The sequence below is a fragment of the Macrobrachium nipponense genome, chromosome 12, assembly GCF_015104395.2.
Source record: "Macrobrachium nipponense isolate FS-2020 chromosome 12, ASM1510439v2, whole genome shotgun sequence".
NCBI lineage: Eukaryota > Metazoa > Arthropoda > Malacostraca > Decapoda > Palaemonidae > Macrobrachium > Macrobrachium nipponense.
In genome coordinates this window covers 34,399,799-34,427,155 of record NC_087205.1, presented here as the reverse complement: position 1 = coordinate 34,427,155, position 27,357 = coordinate 34,399,799, and the positions used below count along the sequence as shown (strand labels likewise).

The 27,357-nt window shown below is 39.4% G+C and overlaps 1 pseudogene; it reads right to left on the bottom strand.

Annotated features, from left to right (window-relative positions):
* Nucleotides 1-27,357, bottom strand: part of LOC135224485 (AP-1 complex subunit beta-1-like) — a 191,584-nt pseudogene that overhangs the window by 138,116 nt on the left and 26,111 nt on the right.

Here is a 27,357-nt window from a genome sequence, read left to right as displayed (position 1 = left end):
ATTTACAAATTCCTGTTTTTTTTTTTTCAGTTTCATAAATAAAATGCACTTTTTGTGATAAAATTATTAAAATGAAACCAAGTATAAACATTGTTAATGAGTTTTTCTTCAGTTTTAACATAGGCAGTTTTCAGTGTTTTTATAGGGGTTTTCAACTATCCACGGATTCTAGCTATTCAGGGTGGGGTGGGGGTGGGGGTGGGGGGTCTGGTATGCATCCCCTGCACATATGAGGGGAACACTATATTGGTGGCTTATACAAAGCCTATGAATGGAGAATATTCATGAATAACTTTTAAGGCAATTGCCTAACGGACATCTAGTGAATCATGCTAAGCTCTATACACATCATTAATTTAAAAAATTCATTCTTATAGTAAAACTATATTGGTGGCTCACATGTATCCTATGAATAACGAACATTCACAAATTACTTTTAAGACAATTATTTAACCCTTAAACGCCGACTGGACGTATTTTACGTCAACATTTTTTCTCTCTCGGGTGCCGACTGGACGTATTTACATCGACATACAAAAGTTTTTTTAAAAATTTGCGGAAAAATACTTTTAGGCCTACCAGCCGAAAACTCTTGAATCACGCGCCTTGGGGGATGCTGAGAGTTCACGGATCAAGGTGTTGTTTTGTTTACAATCGTTACGCAGCGCGCAAGCGCGAATTTCTTTCTTGCCGCACTAAAAAGTATCTGTGACACATCTCGGAAATTATTTCGTCACTGACATAATTTTTTTACCATTTTAAATTAGCCGTTACATGGAGTATTATATATGAAAATGTGTGCATTTTTATGTAGAACACAACGAAAAAATACTCATGATAGTAGCTTTTATCAATTTTGAGATATTTTCATATAAATAACGATAAGTGCCAAATTTTCAACCTTCGGTCAACTTTGACTCTACCGAAATGGTCGAAAACGCAATTGTAAGCTAAAAACTCTTAATATATTTTAGTAATATTCAATCATTTACCTTAATTTTGCAACTAATTGGAAGTCTCTAGCACAATATTTCGATTTATGGTGAATTTATGAAAAAACTTTTCCCTTACGTCCGCGCGGTAACTCTTCCGAAAAAAATCATACATGCGATTGTGGTAATGTTGCACCATTTTAAATTAGCCGTTACATAAGTTTTATATATGAAAATGTGCGCAATTTCATGCACAAATACAACTAAAAACAACCCTGGTTGTAGCTTTTATCAATTTTGAAATATGTTCATATAAAAAATTTTAAGTGACAAATTTTCAACCTTCGGTCAACTTTGACTCTACGAAATGGTCGAAAACGCAATTGTAAGCTAAAACGATTATATTATAGTAATATTCAAGCATTTACCTTCATTTTGAAACAAATTGGAAGTCTCTAGCACAATATTTCGATTTATGGTGAATTTATGAAAAAAATAACATTTTATTTACGTCCGCGCGGAACTCTTCCGAAAAATCATACGTGCGATTGTGGTATGTTTTGCACCATTTTAAAATTAGCCGTTACATAAGTTTTATATATGAAAATGTGCGCAATTTCATGTAGAATACAACAATAAATAATTGAAGGTTGTAGCTTTTCTCATTTTCGAAATATTTGCATATAAATCACGATATAGAAAAAAAACCACATTCGGTCAACTTTGACTACCGAAATGGTCGAAAACGCAATTGTAAGCTAAAACTCTTACAGTCTCTTAATATTCAGTCATTTATCTTCATTTTGAAACAAATTCGAAGTCTCTAGCAAAATATTTAGATTTATGGTGAATTTAAGAAAAAAACTTTCCTTCCCTCCGCTCGCGGATTCTCTGCCACAAATCTCCGAAATGTGTACGTCCCATTCTCGGAATATTTGCTCTGTTTCATATTAGGCATTTCATATAGTTTTATATATGAAATTGTGCGCAATTTCATGTAGAATAAAACTAAAAATATTTGAAAGTTGTAGCTTTTCTTATTTTGAAATAATTGCATATAAAAAATATATATATAAAAAATTCGACATTCGGTCAACTTTAACTCGTCAGATATGGTCGAAACTGCATTTGTAAGCTAATATTCTTATAGTATAGTAATATTCAATCATTTGTCTTCATTCTGAAAGAAATTGGAAGTCTCTAGGACAATATTTAGATTTATGGTGAATTTTGAAAAAAATATTGTTTACGTCCGCGCGTTACGAATCATGCATTATTTTGTGATAATATTTTCTCTGTGTTGCTTTTATCGTTTTACAATGTTTTATATACCAAAATGATCGCAATTTAGTGTACATTACAACGAATAAAAAGTAACTTGTTACCTTTACCCGTTTTGCGCACAGCGCGATTTGAATACAATTATATATGAAATTTCGTTTTTGCGCTATCATCTATAGCATTATTTATATATGATAATGATAATTTTTTTCATTTCTGATGGTTGCATACTAAACTTCAGGCAATGACAAAATAAGGAGCCAAAAATGAACTCTTAATCTTGAAAACTAAGCGCGCTGTGATTTTTTGAAATAAATATTTTTTCCGCTTCCGCGCTCACTCTGAACACCTCCAGTACACGGGAGACATTTTTTTTTTTTTTTTTATACCGCTTCGGCGTTTAAGGGTTAAAGACATCTAGTGAATTGCGCCTTATATCGGCAGCTCATGAGTAGCCTAGGCAAAAAATTGGCAAAAGCTAATTACTTGGAGGGAATAAACAGCTTCCAAGTGCTTATACTCTGAAAACCTCATTCGAGAAATTAATATTAAGGTAAACTCTAAACTGAAGGTTTACCAACAAAACATAATGCAATGTTTAGCCTAAAAGAATGGCATAGAAAACTTTAGGGCCGAACTATTATCCCTGGCTCACAAGGGTAAACAATAGACTAGTTGATGAACCAACTCAATAATAACAAACCAAGAAAAACTAATCCTGAGATTCCAATGAAGGTTACTAAATATGCGTTCCAGTGGGACGAACAAAACTGAAATCCAGTTAAATACCCAGAAAATAATGAACAAGCTACTACCATCACCAGTGTACACTCAAATGATGGCAGGGAACAAAAACTGAGATTTCTGCTTACAGTCATTCCTATTCTCCTGCCAGTGGGCAGAACTGGTCACCTACACAATGGTATGAAGTGTCACCCGCAAAATTTTAAGTTAAAGCTGCCGTATTAGTGGAACTTAAAGCTATGTAATTACTTGACAAGTTACTTATGTGAAAAACTAAACTCAAATCACTGTCACTGTAAAAATTATGCATAAGCCCTGCAGTTCCCAAGCTTACATCCATTAAAAACAAAAAATGTCACCATAAGAAACTTGGATTAACTTCAGTAAGCAAAAGGAGTAAATCCATACAATAAAGTGATCCAGACAACAACACATTTCCTTTGAAAAGTAGCAACCTCTCAATTCCCTACATACATATTTATAAACCAATCTCTCTCTATGGCAGTGGTTCCCAACCTTTTTGTTCTTCTGTACCCCTAAAAATTAAAGATGAAAAAGAAAAAAAAACAATGAAACTGATAGTGATATTGTCACCACCTTCCTTTACCAGCTGTGAGTTTCAGCAGGACTTGAGCGACTCAAGCCAGAGTCACTGTGCCACCCACTACCGGTACAGATTACCGTTTCAGGAAGTTCCATAATAGTGAAAAATACATGATATTCACCATACTCTTCATGTAATGTAAGTAAAGCTTTGCTTACTAAAATGGGGAAATTAAAAAAAATAAGACAATATTGTGCAATCTCAATGCAGATTACATCATGTATTGCACTGTACTGGCTATTCCCAAAGATCCAATGTAAATGTATCCTAAGTTGGGAACCCCTGCTCTACGGGCATTGCTAACAGTATGTCTAGTAAGGGGTCACCCTGAGGGCTTGCTTTTAAGGGAGAGGTGAAACCTGGAGCACAGAAAATTTAAGGAAGTTGGACAGGTAGGGAGGTATGGAATTATACACAGAATGGATCACGTCTATGGTGAGCAGGTCAGGCACACTGCAGATGGTAAAGCCCCATTCTTCTCTGCATGGGAGTTAACAGATTTTGTCCGATTTATTTAGAGTTATCTGACATCATGAAGTATGTAGAGGCCTCTATCCAATTAATCTAATAAAGTTTCAAATACTGTACTATACCAAACCGTAATTCACTTTCTTACAGATGAAAAATGATAGAGAATGTAGTCACCATTCTTGAACAAGAAGAGTACGAAACTGTTCATTTGATAGAATTCTCACAATACCATAAAAAAATTGGGATACATACCTTCATTTAAGCCACTTAACTCTCATAAAATATAATGCAACCTACATATTGTTTAAACAAGACATTCATACAATTAAAAGCAGCTTCTTTATAAAGAACATGACAGACATTTTGCTATTAAATAATTAGATACCTATGGTTTACCAAAATAGCTTTTTAATCTAGCAATTTTTTATGCTCACAGCCAATGGCTTTAGTTACTGTCAAAGCTTGTATTTTACCTAGCAACAAGAAACTACATTAAAAAAAAACCAAAAGCAAAATAACATAAACTCAAGAGATTTTTATAAAATCTTCACTATCCCTTACCTGGCTGAGTTGACTGGGGTACCACCGGAGGAGCATTGATGTCCATATTGAGAAGATCTGGAATGAGCGAGTCCTGGTTGGGAATAACTGTTGGTTGGGGCTGCTGTGGCTGTTCACCGGTGGATTCACTGTCACTACCTCCAGAAGACTGTTGGTGAGAAATAGTTCACTAAATGTATACCAAGCTAAAATTCAATATTAGGTACCTGCTACATCTTATCACTCTGACAAACTTTAGCTATAGATATACATTCTTAAAGAGTAGAGTTTTCCTACTGATCACAAACTAATGTTGATGCATCTAGAGCACCATTACATACTTCTTAAGTAACACCTGCTTACAATTAAGATTAAATACAAAACACCTTAACAATATACAAAGGAGTTCAATTGTAACAGTTCTTAGCCAGAAATATGTGAAAAGTGAAAAATTTCAATTAATTTGTATATTTCATACATTACAATTCTTCAGTCTTAACATTAGGATATATTCTGGTGCCAGCTGGAAACTGGTTAAAAGCAATAAAAAATTGTAAATGCAAAGAATCTGTGGCATCTGGCATCTACTAAGTGATGAGGCGGAAGCAGGTCAGAGACCACACTTAAACCCTGTGATGATTTTAGTCTTTCTTCCAACCCAGAAAAAGATAAGATAATAGGGGTGGCTAGAGGTGGGCAGTCAATGTTAAGATCCCAGGTTTTTTAGCTATCAAAAATACAAATTATATATTTTCATAATAAAATTTATTATTTGGATACTTACCTACTGTTAAAATTAGCTATATCTCTGTGCCTATTAGGCGATTTGGCATTCAAACAAAACATCGAATGGCTGTCCGGATGACTGTCTAGTTTACCTGTTCTCCACCAGGTATGTTTCCAATGTTTTACCCCTTGCCAGAATTCTCCTTGAGAGCCATTAAGTTGTGGGGAGGCTGGGTGGGGTCTATTCTAACAGTAGGTAAGTATGCAAATAATAAATTCTATAAATTCTATTTATGAAAATTCATATTATTTGTGATGAATCTTACTTACTGCTAAAATTAGCTGATTCCCACATTAAGAAGAGGATGGTGGGTAGTGCAGCTAGACAAAAATCTGCTCAGCCATTTGAGCTAAAGGTTTCTTGGATGAAACCCAAAACATTTTCACCTGATCCGGAATCCTTTCTGGACTTTACTATCACCAGAAGTTGGATTCCATTCAGGGAGCAAGGCTTCCATACATGTGTAGCAAAGAGCAGCCTTGCAGAGAACGCTTTGATTCAGCCGAATGAAACAGAAGCGGTATGAAGGGACCCCTGTGCCTGGGTCAAAAAGCCCCATAAAACAACAGACACTTAAAATAAATACCTTTATGACACAAAAGTATGCTCCTGTACAAAAATTTATACCTTCACACTCACCAAAATATTACAACCCAGGACCAAAGAATTGCTCTTTCTTCGGTTCAGGAAAAGACTACCCACTACTAGTAGTGGATTAAGAGCTTTACTGTTTTCAAACAAGATTCTATATACTTAAGGTAGTGAGCAGGTAAAACTAAATTGTACTTATACAGCGCCACATCAATCCTATTCTGAAGCGACAAATTGACTTTACACTAAATGAAGTTATATCTCCTATTCACATTATGAATTTTTACCTTCAATAAAGGTAGAAGATATGGAGCTAGTTCTCATGCAATAGCCTAATCAAATACGTCATAGAGGAACTCGTGTTCCTGGACAAAGACGTTATAAGTTTCTAAAAACACAAAACAAAAGGTTAACTTTGCCTTCAAGCTTAACCATTAGCAAAGACAGCTAGATTTTCTAAAACCACAAAACAAAAGGTTAACTAAACCATTGACAACTTCATCTACATTCCTAAAACCACAAAACAAGAGGTTAACTTAGCCTCTTCCAGGATTAACCTCTGACAAAGATGTTCTAGGTTTCTAAAAGGGTGACATAAAGATGTTCTAGGTTTAACCTATCTGATTAAGTTTTAATTGCCCCAACAGGACAGAGAAGTTTCTTCTTCCTTCCTCCTAGAAGGAGGTTACATTGGAATTCTTACAGGTCACTGTAAAATGTAGTCTTACGTATAGAGTATTTTTATTTTTGTACATAAATATGATACAAATTAAGGCAGCTTTTGTAACTACCCTCCACGTTGTCAGAGGATGTTTTTTCATGTTCATTCTTGTCCGCCACTGTTCCGAAAATTGCATGGTGCTATTTTATCAGTTGTGCATCTTTTCCATAAATCCTTTAAAAAGTTATACATTAATTCACTGTATCCAATAAAATTGTATGTATTCTCATATTATTGTATTATAAAATACTATGGCAAATCTAAGCCAGTATTCCGCGGAGCGGCCAATGTTTTGGTTTCAAATCAGCTGATGGCGAATACGAGTTTGTTTCGCCATATTTAACAGAATTCTGAGCAAATTTTCTTGCTTCTAGTTAGCATAAACTAACATCTAGATACTTGACTTATATGAGACAAGGTTATTTTTCCTTACACGACGTGTTTTTAGGTGGAAATATGAATTGAATATGTCTCGTTGCGATTGTGAACTCCTTTTTTTTCGTTAACAGATTACGTTGGCGGCATGTTTATTGCGTAAAAAAATTACTTGATTCCATTTACAATTTTCCTTTATATCATCGTAATACGAACTTTACGTTATTTATCTTATATCGGCGTGAAACCAACATTAAATGTGTTCTTTCAAGCACAGTAGTTTTGATTAAAATGATTTTATCTCAATTTTATCTACGGTTGTGTTTGATGGCATACGTTTACTGGAGTTTTATCCTTGTTGCCGATGCACGATAATAGTCATTAGCAACTTGAACAGTTTTCTCAGCTTCAGTTATAACTAGGTTTAAATTTAACAGTATGTTTCCCAATTGACTTTGATCTATATTGATCTTTGATCTATAGCGAATAAAGTTATTACATTAAGATATCTCAGTTCTATTCTACACATCATTTATAACACATACGGTAATAGTGTACTATAGTATGATGATTGAAATACAAGCCAAACGGATGTTATCGAATTCAGTTGTACTTAGAAAAAAAAAAAACAAGTCTTTTCTCGTTCGGTTTGTTCATGGCTGTACACGTTTACGCAACGAGTATAACGTTAAAACCATACTTTCATGGGACAAAGTTAGGCTATTGTAATTTGGTCTCTCATAAAATCGGATTATCGTAAGACGAATTATCATAACTTGAACAGTACAGCTACCTGTACACTACTTATAAAACCTTATTATATCTTTACATACTCTAGACACCCAAAGGATTAAAGCTAGGCTTTTTTCACTTTACAGTATTTATAATACTATAATGTACTGTAAAGTAAATTCCAGTGCTATACTGCATAAATATAATTTTACTTCTTGTGCCATCGCAGGATTACGGCGCCGTTTGACTGGTCAGGGCGCTGTTAACTGGTCTAGAATTTCGAAAGAAGGTGTGCGGCGGCCGTGGGCTTTAAAATCGCTTAGCGTCGAAAATCACTTAGCGTCTGCGGCCAGGAACGGAACCCCTGCCGCTAACCAAGGGCCGCCTGTAAATGCAAAAGTTTTGGGATAAAAGAATGGATAACATTCTAGTATTACTTTAAGGTGCTTATTTACCCTCGACTTGAGAATAGCATATATCCGGTGAACAATTCCGAGTGCAAAAGGATTGTTCTAAGGTAACTATTACCAGTGTCTTGCTTATAGCTCACAATTCTTAACCAACGACTTACACGTTTAGCCCGGTAAGTAAAAAGATATATGCAAAAGTATTTAATCTACTTGAATAGGGATCCATTTAAGAACTAATATAAGGCCATTATTATTCCCCGAGACTGCAAGTATCCGGCTTGGTGATAACCCTTTAACGCTGATTGGACGTATTAAACATTGAAGAAAATTGTCTGTCGGGTGCCAAACCGACGTATGGTACATCGACAAAAAAGTTTTTTTTTAAATTCGCGGAAAATAATTATAGGCCTACTAGGCAAAAACTTTTGAATCACGCGCCTTGGGGGATGCTGGAAGCTCACGGATCAAGGCGTTGTTTTGTTTACAATCGTTACCCAGCAAGCACAAATTTCTTTCTTCTCGCACTAAAAAGCATCAGTGACACATTTCAAAAATTTTGTCACTTTGACATAATTTTCGCACCATTTTATAGCCGTTGCATGGAGTATTATATATGAAAACGTGCAAAATTTCATGTAGAATACAACAATAAACAACTTATGGTTGTAGCTTTTATCAGTTTTGAAATATTTTCATATAAATAACGATGTGCCAAAATTTCAACCTTCAGTCAACTTTGACTCTACCAAAATGGTCGAAAAACGCAATTGTAAGCTAAATCTCTTATATTCTAGTAATATTCAATCATTTACCTTCATTTTACAACAAACTGGAAGTCTCTAGCACAATATTTTGATTTATGGTGAATTTATGAAAAAACTTTTTCCTTACGTCCACGCATAACTCTTCTGAAAAAATCATAAATTTTTTTTCCGTCCGATTGTCGTAATGTTTGCACCATTTTAAATTAGCCGTTACATAAAGTTTTATATTTGGAAATGTGCACAATTTATTGTGGAATACAACAAAAAACAACCCATGGTTGTAGCTTTTATCAATTTTGAAATATTTTCATATAAATAACGATAAGTACCAAAATATCAACCTTCGGTCAACATTGACTCGACTGAATGGTCAAAAAACGAAATTGTAAGCTAAAACTCTTACATTCTTGTAATATTCAATCATTTACCTTTATTTTGCATCAAATTGGAAGTCTCTAGCACAATATTTCAATTTATGACAAATTTATGAAAAAAAAAAATTTTCCTTACGTCCGCGCAGTAACTTCTGAAAAAATCAAATTTTTTCGTTCGATTGTCGTAATGTTTGCACTATTTTAAATTTGTCGTTACATAAAGTTTTATATATGAAATAAAATGTGCAATTTCATGTAGAATACAACTAAAAAACAATTCATGGTTGTAGCTTTTATCAGTTTTGAAATATTTTCATATAAATAACGATGAGTAGAAAAAAATTTGTCCTTTGGTCAACTTTAACTCGACCGAAATGGTCGAAAACTGCAATTGCAAGCTACAACACTTACAGTCTAGTAATATTCAATCAATTACCTTTATTTTGTAACAAACGGGAAGTCTCTAGCACTATATTTCGATTTATGGTGAATTTTGAAAACTGCTTTTTTGTTTTTTTACGTCCGCGCATTACGAATTCATGCATCATTTGAATAATATTTTCTCTGTGTTGCCTGGTTTTACAATGTGTTATATAACCAAAATTATCACAATTTAGTGTACAATACACAACGAAAAAAAATTAACTCATTAGCTTTAACCGTTTTGCTCACAGCGCTATTTGAATAGAATTATATATGAAATTTTTTTTTTCGCGCTGTCATATATCCAAATTTCTGGGCTCAGCTCGTGTCGCTTGCGCGAAATATCTTTAATCTATTATTTCTAGGGTAAATGTACTAACACATACCAGAGAATAAATAAAATAAAGAAAAAGGTCCGTATAACTGACTCGCTCACCCTCTAGGAGGGTGTCGGTATGAACACTAGGCGAGTGAGACCACTACCACGAGCCAAATGCCAATAGAAATCTCCCACTACAAAACCCTCCAAGAGGGGAGCCGTCCCACAGAGAGAGCAGCTCGTACTACTACTACTCCATCCCATGCTGCCGACTGCTGCGCCTCTGGTGACATCCTTTTCAGTTAGCTAGCACGAGTCACACGTGTTATTTTTCTCTCTGTGTATTTTGTGCCTTTCTTCGGATTTTCGATAATGGAGCGTGCAGCTATTGCAGCAGCTAAGTTAAGTACTCAGTATTTACGGTTAGTTGGTTTTTCCGTCCCTGAGACAGTATTTGCCGTTTTTTAGGTATAAATACGTTCTCGGTGGGTCGGAAGCATGGCAGCATGGTCCTGCCGCGTGATGGGTTCGTTCTTGGTCTCCCATACCTAGAACATCCCTTATTCGTTTACGCTCTATTTTGATTATCCGCTTTATTTAGTTTAAGGTCTACTCAGGTTATCATGCATGCATGTATATCACCTTATGTAGCTTTTTCTATCCAGATCCTAGTCCAGGTTCTTAGTATCGGCCCCTGACTAGCTTTGAGTGGTAGACTTGCCTTCGGGTTAGTCGTACACTCCTGGATTTTTTTCTCCTGCTATTTTACCTTCTTTCTTTCATTTTATTTTTATTTATATATATATATTTTGTCATTGTTAGGTTAGTTTGGCGTCTGGCTTAGCCTAGGTCCCGGCTCATAGAGCCTATTCTACCGCTGATCAGTTCGGTTGCTTCCACATAGCTTCTCTCTGATCAGTTGGTTTTAGCCCTGTGGGCCTATATGCTACCGCTTTTCAGTCAGGTTGCTTCCCGATAGCTTCTCTCTGATCAGTTGGTTGGCCTAGGCTTGGTTACCGTATCTCAGTTTACCGCCTCGTGGTCACTGCGTGATCACGGGACAGCCAGACGCCTGCCCAGTTCCCCCCCCCCCTCAGTCTTCCATAGAGTCGGGCGGGGGTGGGCCGGTCTGCCATGCTCGCCCCACATACCCGAGCCTGCCTCCCCCTCTCCCCTCCGCCGGAGGGGCTAGGGCGTCGGACAGACCCAGACTGGTAAACCGGACCTCTCCGCTTCTCGGTCCGGCCGGGTGGTACTTGTTGTGGGGGGCCCTGGCCTTCCCCCCCCCCCCTCCGTTACTGCCTTGTCGCTAAACCGGGCTAGCTCGAGCCTGTATGTCCTCTCGCCCTTCCCTCCTTACTAGAGCTCCTCCCTGATCGGAGTCCTGGTATCCAGCGGAAGGAGCTAGTCCACCCATTAGATGGACCGGAGCATACAGTAGGTCTCTACTAACCTTACCGTATTGCTGAGTTTCTACACTCCGCTTCAACTGGACCTAGTCCGGTTCGCTTGTGTTTAGGTTTAAGTTATCTTTAAGTTTATCTTAAGTATCTTAAACCATCCCCCCCCCTCCCTTTCATATTTTACCGATCTCTCGGGATTATAGCCTATTCAGGCAATGCAGGGAGGGGTTATGCCCAAATTTTTTCCGAGCTCCGGCATGTAACGGAGTTCTTTTGTCCTTTAGTCCGTAAGTGATACCCCTTTAAGATACTCATGTGTCTTCCCACTTACAGGCCACCAACTGTGAGCATCCGGGATGTTCCGCTACACTTCAGGACCCCTGTGGACACGAAGTTTGCCGGTCCCATGCTCCATGCGCGACTCCGCACGGGGACATCCAGGTCTGGTACCATGAGACGTGTACCATATGTTACGATCTGGTGAGCCAGCTTTTGGAAGGCGTTAAGTATTCCATCTCCGGTAGCTGCTCCGCTTCTTTTAGTACTTAAGTTTTCATCATTTACTTTAACTTAAGGCATCTAGTTTAAGTTATACTCTAAGTTTTAGTTTTAAGTGATTCTTAAATCTAAAATACGCCCTCTCTTACAGGCTCCGGCAGTAAGGGATACAGCACTGGCTACCCTGCGGGCCTGGGTCGGTGGTTTTGGCAAGAACGCCGCCAAGGGTCAGCCCTACATACTTGAGAAGCGATATATTTTATATATGATAATGATATTTTTTTTCATTTCTGATGGTTGCATACTAAACTTCAGGCAATGACAAAAAACGGAGAGCCAAAAAGGAACTCTTAATCTTCAAAACTAAGTGTGCTGTGATTTTTAAAAAGAAACATTTTTCCGCTTCGGCGCTCACTCGCGAACGCCGCCGGCATATGGGAGACAATTTTTAAATACCGCTTTGACGTTTAAGGGTTAATCTGAACAAAATAAAAAAAAGACAAGACTCATCTTGCTCGAAGGCTATGAATGTGTTCCAATGGTTTAACACAACCGAAATCCGGTGATATAACCAGAAAATAAGAACAAGTTGCTGTGAGCACTCAATGTTTCATTGAGTGAGACAGAAAACAGAATGACGCGTTTAGCCAAGTCATTCCTCGTATTACCATAGGGGGACGGCACTGTATACCTACACTGAGCAATCGAAGCACTACCCGTGAAATTTGGATTTAGGCTGCTGTCGAGTGGAAACTCTTACCAATATAATTACTGAGTAAGTCACGTATACAAAATTTGTTATTTTTAATTGGTTTCCAGCTGGTGCCAGAAGATTTATCCTAATGTTAAGACCGAAGGTTTTTTTCCACATAAGAACAACTAATTTTCATAGTTTAATCACATCAAGCTTTGTGTTAGAATTCATCATGAAGATTATTAACACCAAATTGCAATGTAAGTTGAGCAAAATATAACATTCTACATCAATCATAGAAATCATGTGCCATGGAGATTTGGGGCATCAAAATGACATCAAGAAATCACAGCATACCTTTGGTAGTGCCCGACGAAGACCAGTGCGCCCTTCAACAAAGGCTGAGGGAGGTTTGTGATAGACAGATGCTAGAGAGGCAATATGACAGATCATTCATCCAAAAGAGTTGGTTCAATCAAATCAGTCTCCTCTGCTATAAGTGGTTTTTCAGCCAAAACAACCCAACCTTTTCAGAAAGAAAGATAAACATAAGGATAACATTTAGTTCTATGTACTATAACAGATGACACAAAAGGTGGATGTGAAGCATCAAAATAGTAGATACCATACATGATCAGAAATGATGAACAATCTGCATGCCAGAAAATGTTGTAATATTAAGCCAATCTTCACTAATAAAGTATACTACTCACCTCTTTAGCTGCACCTGGATCAGTTGACAGTAGTCGCCAATAGATAACCTCGATCCCTCAAGTCTGGGTTATCTGAATCCTGAGTTGCCAAACTCAACACCTTTTGGGTGAACACAAAATATTTTGTTGTATAATAGCTAATAACTCAACAATTTTATTAAGTTCATACGACTGAAAATAAAGTAAGAATTTATAAAATAAAGGTAGGTGTTGTTCATTTAACTGAAACCTAGACTACTTTTTGAATCTTTTCAGCAGCAAGACTTAGCTTCATTTGTTAGTAATATGTTGCACTTTTACTAAACTTGAACACTAGAAATATGCAACCATGTAATTATTTTCATTCTTTTCCTGTAAGTTCAAGCTTTCTTTGTAAAATATTTTAACAGGAAAAACCAACAGAACATAGAATAATCTAGACAAGGGGTAACTGTCAATATCTTCCATTTGCTTTTTTTTTTTATTTAAAAACTGTTTGCCAGAACATAAACCTCTCATAAATAAAGGTCAGATACTCATGGAAAAACAATAACTACTAAAAGGTAAACACTGTATACACACCTCCAACAGCCTTTATCAAGTATTGTAATTGAAACTATAAAACTGGAGTTGAAAAAACCTTTCGAAAGACTGGCCTCTTATTCTCCATAACAAATCTTCAATTCCCACCAGATGCACTAACCTGCTGCACGAGTTCCTGTGTATCAGTGGGTCTCTTGAGGAAGAGCTTGACAATGGCTGTGAGAAGCTGTAACTGGACCTGTGTGTTCTCATCATGGAAGCCTTCCAAGAAGCTCTCCAGTAGCTCATCAGCGTTATCAATACGTTCAGCATATTCTCCAATGATCCAGATCATGGAAGCCCTAATCACAATGGTTCAGGAAAGAGCAAAACCTAAGTACAGGTTTCATTTAGAAATAGCATTACATATATCACAACTTTCTCCAGTTTTGAATACAGAATACAAACAAGTATCTCACCTGGCCTCTGGTTCATCAAGGGTATCTAGATTTTCACACAAAGTAGAAATGATACTCTCATATTTGTTGGGGTATTTTCGGAAGATATCTTTAATGACAACAATGGCCTCTTGCACAACATAATTAACCTGGAAAAATTTAAATAAAAAAAATAATATGTTAATGAATATAATGATAACATTCAATCTGAAACTACTATATAACAAAGATAATAAATATATTTCTGGCTCAGCTCGTGTCGCTGCGCGAAATATCCTTTAATCTATTATTTCTAGGGTAAATGTACTAACACATACCAGAGAATAAATAAATAAAGAAAAAGGTCAGTACAACTGACTCGCTCACCCTCCAAGAGGGTGTCGGTATGAACACTATGGCGAGTGAGACCACTACCACGAGCCGCTTGCCATAGAAATCTCCCACTACAAAATCCCCACAAGAGGGGAGCCGACCCACAGAGTGGGCAGCAACTACTACTACTCCATCCCATGCTGCCGACTGCTGCGCCTCTGGTGGACATCCTTTTCAGTTAGCGCACACTGTATACACGTGCCCTTTTTTGCTCTGTGTTTTTGTGCCCTTATTTTTGGATTTACTTATCATGGAGCGTGCAGCCATCGCAGCAGCTAAGTTAAGTACTCAATGTTTATTGCTATTTGGTTTTTTCCGTCCTTGAGCCAGTATTTGCCGTTTTTTAGGTATAAATACGAACTCTAGGTCGGAAGCATGGCAGCATGGTTCTGCCTCGTGGCGGGTTCGTTCTTGGTCTTCCATACCCAGAACCTTCCCTTACTTTAGTACGCTCTATTTTTAGTCATCCTATTTGTTTAGGGTACAGTCTACGCGGTTTATGTCATGCATGCATGTCTTTTTACTTTACGTAGGCTCCTTCTATCCAGACCCTAGCCACAGCTCTTAGTATCGGCCCCGGCTAGCTTTGAGTGGGTAGACTTTCTTTCGTGTTAGTCGTACACTCCTGGATTGTTTCTCCTACTATTTTGTTTTCTTTCTTTCATGTTTTATTTAATTTATGATGTTTTTGTTAGTGTAGGCGTCTGGCTTCATCTAGCCTAGGTTATGGCCCGTAGGGCCCATGCGTTACCGCTCTTCAGTTCGGTTGCTTCCTTATAGCTTCTCTATGATCAGCCGGTTGTGTATTCTAGGCCTTATCTCATTGTTTTGTTGTTACCCGCCCCGTGGTCACTACGTGATCACGGAGCAGCCAGACGCCTGTTCCAGTCATTTCCCTCCTCCCGCTCTTCCATAGGGCCAGGGGGGAGGGTTGGTCTGCCCACGCTCGCTCCGCATACCCGAGCCTGCCTCCCTCTCTCCCCCCAGGCGGAGGGAGTAGAGGGACGGGACAGACCCAGACTGGACTCGACCTCTCCAGCTTCTCGGTTCGGCCGGATGGCTAGGGGGGAGGGGGGGGACTGGCCTTTCCCCCCTCCGTCGCTTCTCCGTCGCTCCGTTGCTTGCGCGAGTCTGTGTGCCCTCTCGCCCTTTCCCACCTTACTGGGGCTCCTTTTCTACCGGAGCTCCGGCATCCAAGTGGAAAGGTGATAGTCCACCCCGCAGGGTGGAACCGAGGCATACAGTTGGTCTCTACTAACCCCTCCGTCGCGCTGAAGTCACGACACGCTCCGCACGCACTGGACTTAGTCCGGTACGTTCGATTTTTATAGGTTTAAGAATCAGTTATGTTAAACTAGTAAGTTTATCTTAAGCTACCTTAAACCATCCCACCCCCCTCCCTTGTCTGCCTCACCGGATCTCTCCGGGGTTATAGCCTATTCAGGCATTAAGGGAGGGGTTATGCCCAAATTTTTTCCGAGCTCCGGCATGCAGCGGAGTTCTTCTGTCCTTTAGCCTGTAAGTGATAGCCTTTAAGATGCTCATGTGTCTTTTCACTTACAGACCACCAACTGTGAGCATCCGGGATGCGCCGCCACGCTTCAAGACCCCTGTGGACATGAAGTTTGCCGGTCCCATGCTCCATGCGCGACTCCGCACGGGGACCTCCAGGTCTGGAATCACAGGAACATGCACCATCTGTTATGATCTGGTGAGCCAGCTATTAGACGGGTAAGTAATGATTTCCAACTCCGTTAGCCAGTCCCTACTTCGTTATAGTTTCTTAAGTTTTTAAAAAATTCAAATCTTTCTTAAACTTAAGATAAAAATACAGGGGATTTCGCATCCCCTATAATTTTAAGTTAAGCTTTAATTTAGTTTTAGTTTTAAGTTTAATCTTAAAATCTAATAAATACCCTCTCTTCCAGGCTCCGGCTGTGAAGGACACCGCACTGGCAACCCTGCGGGCCTGGGTCGGCGGTTTTGGGAAGAACGCCGCCAAGGGTATGCCCTACATTCTTGAGAAGAGGTTGGCGGTCCTGATCTTCCCCGGAGGCAAGTCAACGGGCTACGTCGACCCAGCAGAGGCGGCCCCGACTATTGCGTTCATTCAACAACAGCTCGCTGCCTCGTTGTTTTTTGTTTTTTAAACGGATCCAGGCCAGGACATCTCCTCGGAGTCGCGACATTGGATCTTAATATCGAACCCATGGTAGGTGTAGACGACCTGTTGGTCGAGGTAGGTACGTTGGACGCCCAAGGGATGCCCTTGGGTGCCACTGGATCTTCTACCCCTGCAACCTCTCCATCCTTCCAAGGCTTTACAGGTACAGAACTGTATACTTCTCCTGATGCTTCCGTTAGACCTAAGGTCAAAGGACAAGCAGTAAAAACCTTGACTAAGACGTCGTCGTCGTCTAAAAAGACGGCGTCGGCGTCATCATCATCTCGTAAGTCTCCGGCTAGAAACCCCGGAGCAGAGAGGTCTAAAGCTTCTGGGTCCGGCTCCAAATCCTCTAGGAGTAGATCCTCCAGGGAGAGATCACACACTCCAGCGGAGTCAACCGTTCCACTACCTTTGGTTCCGGTTCAGAGCCACCCGTCCACCTCCGCAGCAGCTCCGGCTTTGGATTCCAACGCTGGCCTGTTGCAACAAGTGGGCGATCTGGTGGGGTCTCTGAAAACCAGTATGGAACAGATGTTCTCCCGGTTGTCTGATAGGATCAGCTCCCAGGACAACATTATAGCCGGACTGAGCCAAGCTCCGCTAGCTTCTCCCCCACCTTTCAGCACAGGGGGAGCGCAATTGCCTCCGTATGACTCTCTACCTCCGTTCACTATGAACAATCCTTGGAGAGTAGCGTCATACGCCCCCTTCCAGGACGGGCTTATTTCTATCCCGGAATGTGGAACTCGGAGGATTGAAGACTTCGAGTTCTACCCGGAAGACCTTCAGCCTCCGTTCATCGGCTACACCAGGCTCACCGCCTCTGCCATGACTCGAGACGATAAGGTACCGAAAGAGACAGTCCTCTATTCACGAGACCAGGCTCAAAGAGAATGGCTCAGGTGTCTAGAGGACATGGACTGTTCGAACACGAAAATACAGCCATTTAAGAGTCCTTTCACAATCTTTACAATGGAAGAGAGTACCCCGCTCCCTTTCTTGACAAAGATTGCTACGACTACCATTCCAGCAGCCCAGAAGGGGGATTCGTTGCCTCAGCTGAAAGAAGCGGACCCTACGTCTCCTTTACTTCCCTCAGCCGGTGAGTTGTGGGAAGATCTGCCCAACACTTTTTCTGCGGGCAAACTCAAACCAGACTGTGCTATGGAGCAGTTTGGGTGAGAAGCTACCTAGACTTCCGGATAGCCTCATTCAGGCAGAATTTGATGCCAAGTCTAGGTTGGCCAGGTCTATCAATACCATGGCCATGACCGAGGTGGCTACCATTTCCTATGGTTCTGAGCCACTTTTTAAGCTTCTCACCAAGTCTCTGACTCAAACGGTGCAGTCTGATATGTTCGAGTTCGCCACGGCTAGAACAAACTGTAGGAAACATGTCCTCCAGGAAGCAACGATTCGGCATGAACCGAATAAGTTGCTTGCATCGAACATCTGGGGAGCAGACCTCTTCCCAGATGCGATGGTGAAGGAGGTCCAGGCAGAGGCTACAAGGCTAAACCAAGTCTTAAAGATCGTTGGGGTCTTACGGCCAAGAGACGCCAAGATCAAGTGGTCAGAGGTAAGGCTCAGAAGAAACCCAGACGTTTCCAGCCTTACCAGAAGAAACAGCCACGCTTTACTCAGCCGGTTCCAGCTGTCCCGTTGGTGCAAGCAGCCCAACCTTCTACCTCCAAGGCTCAATCGCAGCCAATTTATGTCATTTCCCCCCAGCCTCAACCCTCCACCTCTTACGCTCTCTCTCCAGCCTTCAATCAAGTCTTCGAGGGTCAGGCTTCCCAGAAGTATGACCGCTCGTAGGGGAGCAGAGGTAAGCGATCCTTTCGTCAGAGAGGAACGGGAGGGATCTTTAATAGAGGGAAAGCATTTCAGGGGAGGCCGAGGAGGCTACCACACCAATGAGAACTTTCAGGTAGGAGGGAGGCTGTTTCACTTCCGCCACCGGTGGAATTTCAGCAAGTGGGCGCAAAGCATTGTGTCAAAAGGCCTGGGTTGGAGTTGGGTAGCGAACAACCCGCCCCCATCCCGACCTTTCCGCCACTTCCATCCAAAGAATTGACGGAGTATGCGGAGGACCTCCTTCAGAAAGGAGCTATAGCGAGAGTCAACAGATTAAAGTTTCAAGGGCGCTTGTTCAGCGTTCCAAAGAAAGGCTCACAAAAAAGAAGGGTAATCTTAGACTTGTCCCGCTTAAACTTAGCCATTCGCTGCGACAAGTTCAAGATGCTCACGATCTCGCAGGTACGGACCTTACTTCCCCGTGGGGCCGTCACCACCTCTATCGATCTTACAGACGCTTACTATCATATCCCTATTGCAAGGCACTTCCGTCCGTATCTGGGCTTCAAGATAGGAGATCAGACATTCTCCTTCAAGGTAGTTCCTTTCGGGCTCAACGTAGCACCCAGGGTGTTCACGAAGTTGGCGGAAGTGGTAGTTCAACAACTAAGATCGCAAGGGGTTATGGTAGTAGCGTATCTCGACGATTGGTTAATCTGGGCTCCAACAGTCGAGGAATGCCACAAAGCAACACTGAAAGTGATTCAGTTCCTGGAATATCTAGGCTTCAAGATAAACAGGACCAAGTCAAGACTCACTCCAGAGTCAAACTTTCAGTGGCTGGGCATTCAATGGAATCTATCCTCCCATACTCTGTCGATCCCATCAGCCAAGAGGAAAGAAATAGCGAAGTCAGTAAAGCAATTTCTGAGTCACAAACTTGCGTCAAGAAGAACCCAGGAAAGGATCCTGGGTTCACTCCAGTTTGCATCAGTGACAAACATCTTGATGAAAGCCAAACTGAAAGACCTAACCAGAATCTGGCGCTCACGAGCAAATGTCAGGTCCAGGGACAAATTATCCTCAGTCCCTCAGATTCTACGGAATCGACTACGCGTGGGCAAAAGTCCAGAAACCTTTATCGATATCAGTGCCCCTTCAGTTTCCTCCTCCGGGGATTACCATCCACACAGACGCTTCGTTAAGCGGTTGGGGAGGATATTCTCAGTTCAAGAAAGTTCAGGGAACTTGGTCACCTCAGTTCCGTCAGTTCCATATAAACGTACTGGAAGCAATGGCAGTGTTCTTGACTCTAAAAAGGTTACGTCCGCCAAAGTACTCCCACATAAAGCTAGTCTTAGACAGCGCAGTGGTAGTCCATTGTATAAACAGGGGAGGCTCCAAATCACGTCATCTAAATCATGTCATGGTAGCCATCTTCTCCTGGCGGACAAGTTCAGTTGGCACCTCTCCTCCACCCATATAGCTGGAGTGAGAAACGTCATAGCAGATGCTCTATCCCGATCAGTACCTCTAGAGTCGGAATGGTCACTGGACAGCAGTTCGTTCCAATGGATTCTTCAGAGAGTTCCAGGTCTACAAGTGGATCTCTTCGCATCCCAAGCGAACCACAAACTCCCATGTTATGTGGCCCCCAACCTGGACCCTCTGGCCTATGCCACGGACGACCCTGGCTCTAGACTGGAACAACTGGGAGAAGATTTATGTCTTTCCTCCAGTGAATCTTCTCATGAAGGTACTGAACAAACTCAGGACATTCAAGGGTCAAGTGGCTCTAGTAGCCCCAGACTGGCCGAAGAGCAATTGGTACCCTCTAATTCTGGAACTGGGTCTTCGCCCTCTTCGAATTCCCAGTCCCAGGCTCTCCCAGTCAGTGCAAACGAAGACTGTGTTCGCTTCCTCAGGAATTCTCAAAACCCTAACTTTATGGATTTCATGAAGTTTGCAGCGAAAAGAGATGCGAATATTGACCCTCAAAATATTCTCTTCTTGGAATCTGATAAAAGAGATTCAACTTTGAGACAGTATGATGCTGCTGTCAAAAAGTTAGCAACCTTCCTGAGAGAATCAGATATTAGAATCATGACAATCAATTCAGCTATATCCTTTTTCAGATCTTTATTTGAAAAAGGCTTAGCAGCTAGCACCATTACGACAAACAAGTCAGCCTTGAAAAAGATTTTTCAATTTGGTTTCAACATAGACTTGACAGACTCCTACTTCTCGTCTATTCCCAAGGCTTGTGCTAGACTTAGACCTTCTGTAAGGCCTACGTCAGTATCATGGTTCTTAATGATGTTCTAAAGCTGGCTTCAGAAACTGATAATGACACATGTTCATTTATAATGCTCTTAAGAAAAACTCTATTTTTATTAAGCTTGGCCTCAGGAGCTAGAATTTCAGAACTGTCGGCATTATCCAGAGATCCGGATCATATTCATTTTCTTCCCACAGGGGAGTTGCTACTTTCTCCGGAACGTAGTTTTATAGCAAAGAATGAAGATCCTTTGATGAGGTGGGAACCATGGAAGGTTGTACCCCTTCCACAAGATATATCTCTTTGCCCAGTATCGACCTTACGAGCCTTTCTGTCCAGGACCTCCTCATCCTCATCGGGTCCTCTCTTTAAGAGAGAAAAAGGTGGTACTTTATCTATTAAAGGCATCAGGCAGCAGATCCTGTACTTTATTAAGCAAGCCAATCCTGACTCTTTCCCAAAAGCACATGATGTCAGGGCAGTAGCCACCTCAATTAACTATTTCCAACATATGAATTTCGATGAGTTGAAAAATATACTGGATGGAAATCGCCGACAGTATTTAAGCGTCATTACTTAAAGTCCTTGGAAGCTCTGAAATTTTCAGCAGTTGCGGCGGGTAACATAGTTTCCCCCAACTCTGCTTAATCTTTAGTAGAAGATCCAGTCCTCCTTTCTACCTGTCTCACCCAACAGTTCGTCTATGCCTGGCATGTTCATCTACGTTTACCTTGGGTCTTAGCTGCTCTTATGGTGATATGGTGGGTGTCCCTTATTTTTTTGCTAGGGGCACTCACAATCGATTGTATGTATTGATCTCTGATGTGATCCCCTTATTTTTATGCTAGGGGATACATCTTATTTACAATGGTTACGGGTTTTGTATATTAAGTCATATACATTCCCTTCATATATTATTATTATTGAAGTTTGTTCTGTTCAAGTTATTGTTATAATTGCTTTTGAGTTCTTTGTACATATCTATACACAGATACTGCTTTTAACATATATTCCATGTAAGCCCTGTATATATGTAAAAATTAAGTTAATTTTAAGAATATTAATTAGCTTTAAGTTTAATTTAAGTAATATTTTCTAATTTTGTATCATTGTGTATATGTAATTTATTAGCAATTATATTCCTTCTTTTTATGTTATCTTTTATTTGTTTAGACCCTTTTTCTTTAATTGCATTTTCTTTACAATCTTGTGCTATTTCTCTGGTACGATTTCGCGCAGCGACACGAGCTGAGCCCAGAAAAGGGATTTTGACGTAAGGAAAAATCTATTTCTGGGCGATTGGCTCGTGTCGCCAGCGAAATCCCGCCCTACCCATCCCATCGCTCAAGATTGTCTGCTAACTTCAGGATGGCCACCAGAGGCGCAGCAGTCGGCAGCATGGGATGGAGTAGTAGTAGTTGCTGCCCACTCTGTGGGTCGGCTCCCCTCTTGTGGGGATTTTGTAGTGGGAGATTTCTATTGGCAAGCGGCTCGTGGTAGTGGTCTCACTCGCCATAGTGTTCATACCGACACCCTCTTGGAGGGTGAGCGAGTCAGTTGTACTGACCTTTTTCTTTATTTATTTATTCTCTGGTATGTGTTAGTACATTTACCCTAGAAATAATAGATTAAAGGATATTTCGCTGGCGACACGAGCCAATCGCCCAGAAATAGATTTTTCCTTACGTCAAAATCCCTTTTACAGATCTAGACAAAAGCCCTTCTTGGGTGAAAGCTTTAGTAATGGCATCAATCCTTCTTTAAGGAAAGAAAAAACCAAACTAAAAAAAATTAATAAATGATAAATACCCTTAGTCTGAATCAAATCCAGAAGAGTTGAAACACAACGCTCAGCGAATCAAGTTTCAACTTTAATTGCACATCGACCAATAGCTCTGACAGCCTTCCGAACAAAATCAACATCAACTTCAGTAGCATATCTGTAATGTACATATTACTTATGAAATATATGTAAAATTTCCCATGCAGAACTGAAAACATTGTAATATATACCTGACACATATCATTAATAGTTTTAAACTATTTGTACTAGACTGCCACACAAGTGACAAGCTGAATGGAAAACTACATTTATACACAGCTTTCTACTTCAATTAATATTTTATACTGAACTTGAAAAATGAATCAGTGATTTTTTTTTTTTACTCAATAAACAACTGCTCCAAACAGATAGTTCTTGTTATTGCACTTCATCATGGAATAATTTACAAACACAAAAAATCTTAATTGTAGAGAATAAAATAAAATAACAAATGATCAACGGGATGAAGATATCAATGTCATCCTCTAATGTTCTAAAACTGTTATACTGTACATATTTTCCTATTATCTCTTCTACATGTGACAATTATTAAAAATTTTTCTTTTACAAGCATAGTCTCCTGCCTGAATTCCCATCTGGAAAACAAGGAATGACACAAAATTATCTTAACCTCTCCAATATCATATTCTGCGTACTACAGTTGATTTTGAAGCAGCTAGTTCACAAATGTAAACCACTTTTGAAGTATTAGGAGAGCACATCATCCCCAACTTATGTTCATATTTTATTTTAATAATTGGAATGTATGTTTCACCATTTGCAGCAGTTGATGATTCATCAACGGAGCCAAATATAATTGTTGAATACAATGTGATCACTATAGAGCTAGTTCTAACCCCATAGGCACTGTCACATTCTATGTGCGATGGTTTTCTACTGTCTTAGACATGCACTGAATTGCACCTGTGTAAGCAATCCACACACACAAACACATTATCCTATATAGGTTTATTTATGAACCAGTAAGGCAGTCCCGGGTTACGACGGGGGTTCCGTTCTTGAGACGCGTTGTAAGCCAAAAGTCCTCGTAAGCCCAGAACATTGTCAAAAATCCTAAGAAATCCTTCCTTTTAATGTTTCAGGTGCATTCAAAACTATGTAAACTGCATTCTTATTGCATTTTTCATAAAAAAAAAAAACTTTAAATATTGATTATTTTGTATTTTTGGTGTCATATTTCATCTGCCAGATCAGCGTTTGTAGGCGTCGTAACTCTGGAACATGCGTAGTAACCCTGGAACATGTGTCGTAACCCGCCGAGACCGTCGTAACCCGGGGACTGCCAGTAATTCATAATTAATTACATTCATTCATTCGTAACTCTTACTGAATATATACAGTGCACTAAATTTCATTCACGTATATAACACTACACATTAAACTGAACTAGTACTTCCTTCTTCATCCTTGCTCTTCTAGTCCACTAAAATTACTGAATACTAAAAATAACCTTGTTTCATTTTACGATATATCGAGTTTGTGATGGGGTTAGCATTCTAATGGTTTCAAAATTCCAATTTGATACTGATACGGCAATATTTTGAACATATCTTTTAATATCACATGCAATGGGCACATGCAGCAATGTACAGTCAGGCAGCTAACAGTACATGTTGGTTGAGAGGCTGGGATACATATAGTGTTTCCCCTGTATTAGCGAATAGCTAGAATCCGCAAATAGTTGAAACCCCTATAAAAATGATTAAAACTGCCTATTTTGTTAGTTAAAACTCAAGAAAAACCCACTGAAAATGTTTATACAGGCGGCCCACCCTCGGTTGGCAGCAGGGGTTCCGCTCCTGGTCGATGACGCCGAGCGATTTTTGGCGCTAAGCAATTTTTAAGTCTACAGCTGCCGCACACCTTCTTTAGGAGTACTAGACCAGTTAACAGCGCCCTAGACCAGTCAAATGGCGCTGTAGTCCCGCAATGGCGCAATAAGTAAAATTATATTTATGCAGTAGTATAGTACTACTATAGAATTTACTGTACAGTACATTATAGTATTATAAATACTGTAAAGTGAAAAAGCCTATCTTTAATCCTTTGGGTGTCAGAGTACGTAAAGATATAATAAGGTTTTATAAAGTGTACAGGTAGCTGTAGTGTTCAAATTATGATACACGTAATTCTAATAACAATAATCCAATTTTACAAGAGACCAAATGAAATAGCCTAACTTTATCCCACCTTCTAGTTAAATAAGTTCAAAAACAGCAAAAGAGAATGATGAAAGTATGTTTTAACAATATATTCATTGCGTAAACGTGTACAGCCATGAACACCGAACGAGAAACAATTTTTTTTTCTAAGTACAACTGAATTGGATAACAACAACATCCGTTTGGCTTGTATTTCAACCATCGTACTATAGTAAACAATTACCGTAGTAGTTATAAATGACGTTATGTAAAACTGAGATATCTTTATGTAATAACTTTATTCGCTATAGATCAAAGATTAATAGGGAAATATACTGTTAAATTTAAACCTAGTTATATCTGAAGCTGAGGAAACTGTTCAAGCTGCTAATAGCCATTATCGTGCATCGGCAACAAGGATAAAACTCCAGTAAACGTATGCCATCAAACACAACCGTAGATAAAATTGAGGTAAAATTATTTTAATCAAAACTACAGTGCTTGAAAGAACACGTTGTACTGTTGGTTTCATGCCGATAAAAGATAAATAACGTAAAGTTCATATTATGATGATAAAAAGGAAAATTGCAAATGGAACCATGTAATTTTTTTACTCAAACTTGCCACCAATGTAATCTGTTAACGAAAAGAAATTAGTTCACAATCACAACAAGTCATATTTCTCCTACTAAAAACACGTCATATAAGGAAAAATGACCTTGTTTCATATAAGTCAAGTAGTATTGTATTATATAATACTACGGTAAATTTAATCAGCTGATGGCAAATACGAGTTGGTTTCACCATATTTAATGCAATTCTGAGCGAATTTTCATGCTTCTATTAGCATAAATGAATATCTAGATAATTTTTCCTTATAAGACTGTTTTTAGGTGGAAATATGACTTAATTATGTCTCGTTGTGATTGTGAACTAATTTTTTTTTGTTAACAGATTACGTTGGCGGCATGTTTATTGAGTAAAAAAAATTACGTGATTTCGTTCGCAACTTTCCTTCATAACACAGTAATACGTACTTTACGTTATTTATCTTATATCGGCGTGAAATCAACAGTACAATGTGTTCTTTTAAGCACAGTAGTTTTTATTAAAATGATTTTATCTCAATTTTATCTACGGTTATGTTTGATGGCATACGTTTACTGGAGTTTCATCCTTGTTGCCGATGCACGATAATGGTCATTAGCAGCTTGAACAGTTTTCTCAGCTTCAGCAACAACTAGATTTAAGTTTAGCAGTACATTTCCCAACTGACCTTTGATCAATAGCGAATAAAGTTATTACATAAAGATATCTTATTCTATATAATGTCATCTATAGAAACTACGGTAATAGTGTACTATAGTACGATGATTGAAATACAAACCAAACAGATGTTGTTATCCAATTCGGTTGTACTTAGAAAAAAAAATTGTTTCTCATTCGGTTGTTCATGGCTGTACACGTTTACGCAATGATTATAATGTTAAAACCATACTTTCATCATTCTCTTCTGCTGTTTTTGAACATATGTAACTAGAAGATGGGATAAAGTTAGGCTATTGTAATTTGGTCTCTCATAAAACCGGATTATTGTAAGACAAATTATCGTAACTTGAACACTACAGCTACCTGTACACTGTATAAAACCTTATTATATCTGTACATACTCCATAAACCCAAAAGGATTACAAGCCAGGCTTTTTTTCACTTTTACAGTATTCATAATACTATAATGTGCTGTATAGTAATACAGGCGGCCCTCAGTTAGCGGCAGGGGTTCCGTTCCTGGCCACCGACGCCAAGCGATTTTCGACACAGAGCGATTTTAAAGCCTACGGCCGCCGCACACCTTCTTTCGAAACTCTAGACCAGTCAAAGGCGCCGTAATCCCACAACGGCGCAATAAGTAAAATTATATTTATGCAGTATAGTACTATAGAATTTACTGTACAGTACATGTGGGTGTCTAGAGTATGTAAAGATATAATAAAGTTTATGCAGTGTACAGGTAGCTGTAGTGTTCAGGTTACGTCTTACGATAGTTCGATTTTATGAGAGATCAAATTACAATGGCCTAACTTTATCCATCCTCTAGTTACATAAGTTCAATAACAGCAAAAGAGAATGATGAAAGTATGGTTTTAACGTTACACTCATTGCGTGACCGTGTACAGCCATGAACAACCGAACGAGAAAAGACTTGTTTTTTTTTTCTAAGCACAACCGAACTGGATAACATCTGTTTGGCTTGTATTTCGATCATCGTACTACAGTGCAACATTGCCGTATTTGTTATAAATGGCGTTATGTATAGAATAGAACTGAGATATCTTAATGTAATAACTTTATTCGCTATAGATCAGAGATCAATATAGATTAAAGATCAATCGGGAAATATACCGTTAAATTTAAACTTAGTTA